Consider the following 7704-nt stretch of genomic DNA (forward strand, 5'->3'; position numbering starts at 1 on the left):
ATCGAGCATGCCCAAGTGATGACTTGATTGTGTGCTTGCTTGAATTCTTCACATTTCATACCATCGGTTAGTTGTCGAATCATTCCTCGATCATAACCTTCGTTCTTGGTTCATGTATGCTCTCTTCCACATAGGGCAAGCTAGAATTAACTATCTTACCCAGGACCGCCGAAGCAGCGTGGACCAGGGGAGAACTACACTTTGTCTTGTATGCCCTCTTCCACATAGGGCAAGCTAGAATTAACTATCTTACCCAGGACCGCCGAAGCAGCGTGGACCAGTGGAGGACTATACTTTGTTCATAACACCACAGTATTGAGTAATGTGCCCTCTTCCACATAGGGCAAGCTAGAATGAACTATCTTACCCAGGACCGCCGCAGCGGCGTGGACCAGTGGAGGACTACACAATTAAGAGGTTTGATATCGACTTGTGTGTTTCAATAGGGTACCGATGGTATGTTTTGAACCGATTTGATTTAGCCATTCTGAAGTCATCACTTGGTTGAAGCGCTGAACTAGGGAGGCATCGTTTACATATATATTGGTTTTCGCATGCTCTACTAGGTTAATGTCATGAGGTTGGCTATCGAGCATGCCCAAGTGATGACTTGATTGTGTGCTTGCTTGAATTCTTCACATTTCATACCATCGGTTAGTTGTCGAATCATTCCTCGATCATAACCTTCGTTCTTGGTTCATGTATGCTCTCTTCCACATAGGGCAAGCTAGAATTAACTATCTTACCCAGGACCGCCGGAGCAGCGTGGACCAGGGGAGAACTATACTTTGTCTTGTATGCCCTCTTCCACATAGGGCAAGCTAGAATTAACTATCTTACCCAGGACTGCAAAGCAGCGTGGACCAGTGGAGGACTATACTTTGTTCATTACACCACAGTATTAAGTATGGTGTCCTCTTCCACATAGGGCAAGCTAGAACTAACTATCTTACCCAGGACCGCCGAAGCAGTGTGGACCAGGGGAGGACTATACTTTATACTTCACACACTAGCCATACTGAAGTCATCACTTGGTTGAAGCGCTGAACTACGGCGGGGTAATCGTTTACAGGTTATAATCATATAGCTGCATGCTCATTAGTAGATAATGGAATATTGTATGGCAATATGAGCATGCCCAAGTGATGACTTTGTTTCAAGCTCAACAGGTAGGGTATTGAGTCCTCTTCCACATAGGGCAAGCTAGAATGAACTATCTTACCCAGGACCGCCGGAGCAGCGTGGACCAGTGGAGGACTCTATACTTTATACTTCACACCACAGTATTGAGTACGTCTTGCATAAAGCCCCTAATGAGAACCACGAGGGCTCTCTCAATGTAGAACCACGAGGGCTCTAGTACCGATTCTCTCGGTACGGCTTGGTCCGTGTTCCTTTATGCTTGTACTCGCGAAAAGTCTCAACCCGGAGGTCTTGACTTTGTATTGTCATAGTTGGACTACGACGGGGCATCCGACCATTGCTGATCGAACACCCCTGATTCACCATCTTTCGGGTAGGCGGTACGCGTACCTCCGGACGCGGAAGTCTCAACCCGGAGGTCTTGACTTTGATTGTCATAGTTGGACTACGACGGGGCATCCGACCATTGCTGATCGAACACCCCTGATTCACCATCTTTCGGGTAGGCGGTGCGCGCACCTCCGACGCGGAAGTCTCAACCCGGAGGTCTTGACTTTGTATTGTCATAGTTGGACTACGACGGGGTATCCGACTCATCGAATACCCCAGAAGCACACCATCTTTCGGGTAGGCGGTACGCGTACCTCCGGACGCGGAAAGTCTCAACCCGGAGGTCTTGACTTTGGTTGTCATAGTTGGACTATGACGGGGCATCCGACCATTGCTGATCGAACACCCCTGTTACACCATCTTTCGGATAGGCGGTGCGCGACACCACCGACGCGGAAAGTCTCAACCCGGAGGTCTTGACTTTGTATTGTTGGATAGTCCTCTTCCACTATAGGGCAAGCTGGAAATATTCCATTTTACCCAGGACTGCCGAGGCAGCGTGGACCAGGGGAGAACTTCACGGAATCTTCAGGCATCCATGATTGCCATAGTGCGTAAGCCGCCGCTGTGTGCGTCAACTCGTTCCCCGTGAGGAGGAGTCTAGCCGCCGCTAAAAGACGAAGCATTAAGTGTCCTCATTCCACTATAGGGCAAGCTAGAATTAACTATCTTACCCAGGACCGCCGAAGCAGCGTGGACCAGGCGAGGACTACTTTATACTTCACACCACAGTATTGAGTACGACTTGCATAAAGCCCCTAATGAGAACCACGAGGGCTCTCTCAATGTAGAACCACGAGGGCTCTAGTACCGATTCTCTCGGTACGGCTTGGTCCGTGTTCCTTTATGCTTGTACTCGCGGAAAGTCTCAACCCGGAGGTCTTGACTTTGATTGTCATAGTTGGACTACGACGGGGAATCCGACCATTGCTGACCGAACACCCCTGATTCATCATCTTTCGGATAGGAGGTGCGCCCACCTCCGACGCGGAAGTCTCAACCCGGAGGTTCGGACTTAGAGTTTTTCCCATTTAAAAGTTTTTCTCTTAGCCATACTGAAGTCATCACTTGGTGAACGATTGAACTAGGGCGGGTTAATCGTTTATAGGTATCATGTGGTTTGCATGCTCTCTTAGGTTAAGGTCATGTGGTTGGCTATCGAGCATGCCCAAGTGATGACTTTGTTTCACGCTTGCTTGATTTCTTCATGATTCCCTGTTATATAGTGTAATCATTCGAGAACAGGGAATCTTTGGTTTTGCTCAACAGGTATTGGATGTCAACTTGGTATCTAGATCGCATTAAGTCTCAACCCTTAGGTTCGGACTTGTATAGTGACATCTTGTTACGGTCTTGAGTCTCAACCCGCAGGTTCGGACTACCTAGTGTTTGATCGAATATAATATGGCAACTTGTGCCTAAGTCTCAACCCGCAGGTTCGGACTTCTGTTTATTTGGCCAATGTATGTATAAGGCAACTTGTGCCTAAGTCTCAACCCGCAGGTTCGGACTTGTGTATTTGTTCGAAGTCATGTATAAGGCAACGTGTGCCTAAGTCTCAACCCGCAGGTTCGGACTTGTTAGTGTTTCGTCAACTTTCATATGGCAACTTGTGCCTAAGTCTCAACCCGCAGGTTCGGACTTGTGTATTTGTTCGAAGTCATGTATAAGGCAACTTGTGCCTAAGTCTCAACCCGCAGGTTTGGACTTGTGTATTTGTTCGAAGTCATGTATAAGGCAACGTGTGCCTAAGTCTCAACCCGCAGGTTCGGACTTGTTAGTGTTACGTCAATTATCATATGGCAACTTGTGCCGAAGTCTCAACCCGCAGGTTCGGACTTCTATAGTGTTTCGTCAATTATCATATGGCAACTTGTGCCGAAGTCTCAACCCGCAGGTTCGGACTTCTGGAAGGATCACTTGGCCACTAATGATCCTTCCGCAGGTTCACCTACGGAAACCTTGTTACGACTTTTACTTCCTCTAAATCATCAAGTTCGGTCAACTTCGATAAAGCAGACGCGGTTCACGAGGATCCAGCGAACGATCATCTCCAAAGACCTCACTAAATAATCCATCGGTAGTAGCGACGGGCGGTGTGTACAAAGGGCAGGGACGTATTCAACGCTGGCTGATGACCAGCACTTACTAGAAGTTCCGAGTTCATATGGACCATTGCAATCCATAATCCCTACTAAGTGAGTATTTGAGTGATTTCCCGTTCCTCTCGGAATAGGAGACACGCTGCTACCCACATTGTAGCACGCGTGTAGCCCAGAACATCTAAGGGCATCACGGACCTGTTATCGCTCGATCTCATTTTGCTAAACACAAATTGTCCTGCTAAGCAGCGTACCGTAAGTGCACTTGCGCACACGAACAGCGAAGGTGTCAGGTCATACTCCACCGAAAGGTCCTAACCCGTTCCAATCGGCATCGACGCATTAACGCTGACTGCGTTCTAGTTAGCATATGTGAGTCACGTTCGTTATCGGAATTAACCAGACAAATCAATCCACGAACTAAGAACGGCCATGCACCACTACCCTTAAATTTGAGAAAGAGCTATTAATCTGTCTCACCTCCATAAGTTCGGACCTGGTAAGTTTTCCCGTGTTGAGTCAAATTGAACCGCAAGCTCCATTTCATTGTGGTGCCCTTCCGTCAATTCCTTTAAGTTTCAACTTTGCAACCATACTTCCCCCGGAACCTGACTTTGGTTTCCCGGAAGCTACTGAGAGCACCTGGTTGTAGCGTCTCCCAATTGCTAGTTGGCATCGTTTACGGTTAGAACTAGGGCGGTATCTAATCGCCTTCGATCCTCTAACTTTCGTTCTTGATTAAAGAAAGCATCCTTGACAAATGCCTTCGCTTTAGTTAGTCTTACGACGGTCTACGAATTTCACCTCTCGCGCCGTAATACTAGTGTCCCCAACTACTTCTGTTAATCATTACCTCCGGTCTGAGTACAAACCAATGAAAGATTAGACCAAGGTCGTATTCCATTATTCCATGCAAGATTATTCTAGGGCGTTTGGGCACCCTGCTTTAAGCACTCTAATTTGTTCAAGGTAAACGTGAGCGGTCGAGCTCTATGTTACACTTGCACCCGTTGAAGGGCACACCATGACACAGACTTGGTGCCCTACCACACCATTGAGTCGCAACCAGATTCCGACTTGGCCCACCGACCACGGGTTGACCGGGTCGGCGGAGCCGGACTGTGTTGGACAAGTATCAACTTCGAACGTTTTAACCGCAACAATTTTAATATACGCTAGTGGAGCTGGAATTACCGCGGCTGCTGGCACCAGACTTGCCCTCCACTTGATCCTCGTAGAAGGATTTATGCTCTACTCATTCCAATTATGAAACATCATTAAAGAGTTTCATATTGTTATTTCTCGTCACTACCTCCCCGTCCCGGGATTGGGTAATTTACGCGCCTGCTGCCTTCCTTGGATGTGGTAGCCATTTCTCAGGCTCCCTCTCCGGAATCGAACCCTGATTCCCCGTTACCCGTTGCAACCATGGTAGTCCTCTATACTACCATCCATAGTTGATAGGGCAGATATTTGCGAGATCTGTCGTCGGTGCGAGACCATACGATCAGCATCATTATCCAGACTTCAACTCAATGACACGGAGAACCCGCGATTGGTTTGACTAATAAGTGCACCAGTTCCCGCGAGGGTCCTGGCATGTTGCATGTATTAGCTCTAGATTTTCCACAGTTATCCAAGTAACTAGGTTGATGATCTCGTAAATTATAGCTGTTATACTGAGCCTTATGCGGTTTCACATTAAATCTGTTTGTACTTAGACATGCATGGCTTAACCTTTGAGACGAGCGTATATTACTGGTAGGATCAACCAGAATTCCGACTTTGCGTTCGAATGTTCATTGTCCCATTGCACCCGGAGGAGCAAACACCACGTTCTATATGTTGTCAAGTCCGGTAGCACACGGGAGGCGAGCCCCCGTGCGAACCTCATTGCCCTCGTATCACACACACCCGATGCACCGGACAGGCACTTGAGCGGCATTCGACTCCGCTAAGCGCTCGTGCGCCCGATTGTGCATGCGCTGACGGGGCCTTCATACCCCTACCACAGCGACCTTATGCCAAACTTCCATGAATACTTAGGTGAGCTGTCAAGGGCCTTCATTTCCCTACCATCAACTAAAGGACACGCTAGGCGCGTCCGATCATTGCAACTGCGGGGCTTTCATACCCCAATCACCACAGTACGCAATTCACCAGAGTTTAATCACAACCCCCCCGGACATGGCACACTATTAACTTGCAACAAAACTTAGTGTGTGCCGGGCACATCGGTTCCACAAAATCATTCCCGATGTACCCCAATTGGGGTTGTGAACGCATCCATGGTCCTCTGACACACCCAACCAAGCGTGGATACTACATACCTCAAACACCCAGTACACTAACAGACAAATCAATATATGGTTGCTTTCCCCCAGACATTTGCCAATCACTTGGCACCCGGACGGGAACTCGCTCCTGATTGCGCCAATGCCACCCATTTGCCAAGAGCGAGTTCTGTATGTAGATTTCATTTGGAAAGACAACCGTGTACTGGATATTCTATCCGACGATTACAGATGACGAGTACGAGACTCGACTACACTCACGGATAATACATTTTGGGTCGAGATTGCTTTCGGGGTTTTCGATTGGTCTTGCGCTTGTAAACGTATAACTTTGACTTGTGGTAACTTCGGTATGTTAGTCGATCACGTGGATGTGAACTGGTTAGGGTGAGCAATATGTTCACTTGCACTCTGGGTAGGAATAGGTGAGCGCTATAGGTTAAGATCATTGTATGGTTCCATCGTGATGACTTTCGCTAGATAGTAGGATGTTTGGATAGTTATAACGTTTTTGGCCATTTGTTCATAGTGTTCAGTCCATTGAGGAATTCGATTGGTCTTTGCTTCACACACGTGGTCGATCACTTGGATGTGAACTAGGGTGAGAATAAGGTGTTCACTAGTGCTCTTAGGTTTTGGATCAGTACTGAGCACTTGATTGGTTTCGCATAATATGTATCCATAGTGATGACTCTTTCCAGCTTAAGATTTCGTTACCGGTTTCGAATCCTCCCCACGTTCGCTTTTACTTGGTTAGGTTTTCGAGTGTAGATTTGAAAGCAATCTCATGTATGTATCCCATCTGATATAAGCCACTGACAGTTCATGTCACCTCGTTCAACTCTCGCTGGGTCACAGAAGTATGTTACTGCGCCCATTATCCCTACTCGGATAGGTTCGGTTCGTTCGTTTTATACTACGGTGAGTAAACTCAATTTGTGCATCGCATAGCCATGGAAAGCAAGCTTTCGCGGGCCTCTTCGACTGTTTTGATACGAGCTGTGCCCGTGATGCTTGTCATCCCAGGATACTAGACCCCTTTGGACGACCGCATGACCATCAGAAAGTAAATTCCACGTTCGATTTGGGGTGTGAACCCCGAACATAAAGTCTTTGTGTAGAACCACGAGGGCTCTATAGTACCGATTCTCTCGGTACGCTTGGTCCGTGTTCCTTTATGTTCGTACTCTTGTGAATAAGATTCACGTTCGTTTTGGGATATTTGCTACTGTCACCGTTTGAGTACTATGGGGCTTGAACCCCTAACATAAAGTCTTTGTGTAGAACCACGAGGGTTCTATAGTACCGATTCTCTCGGTACGCTTGGTCCGTGTTCCTTTATGTTCGTACTCTTGTGTGTATAATATTCATGTTCGGTTTGGGATATTTGCTACTTTCACCAGGGTCCCGTTCTTCATACAAGTCTGCCTTGCTAATGTGGTAACTTTATAGTGTAGTTCTGACATCCCAATTTTGGGACTTAGCCGATTTTTCGTATATTTCCATATGACCCATAGGGTCCCTTTCTTCATACAAGCTTGCCTAGGGCGATCGGTCAAAACTTGTCTTACTATTCGATTGGTCTTCGCAGTTTCACCCTAGGCAATTCGCCTAGGTCTGTCTTCTTGAGGAGGCCAAAACCCGAAATAAGGAGGTCTGGCCGACCCTGAAACCTCCCCTGTCTTAACTACACTAACCCGATTTTTCAGGGTCCTCACCGTCATACAACTTTCCCTAGGTCACTTATACTCTTGACTTAGGCCATCTGACTTGGT

Source organism: Anopheles coustani (assembly GCF_943734705.1).
Source record: "Anopheles coustani chromosome X unlocalized genomic scaffold, idAnoCousDA_361_x.2 X_unloc_6, whole genome shotgun sequence".
Taxonomy (NCBI): Eukaryota; Metazoa; Arthropoda; class Insecta; order Diptera; family Culicidae; genus Anopheles; species Anopheles coustani.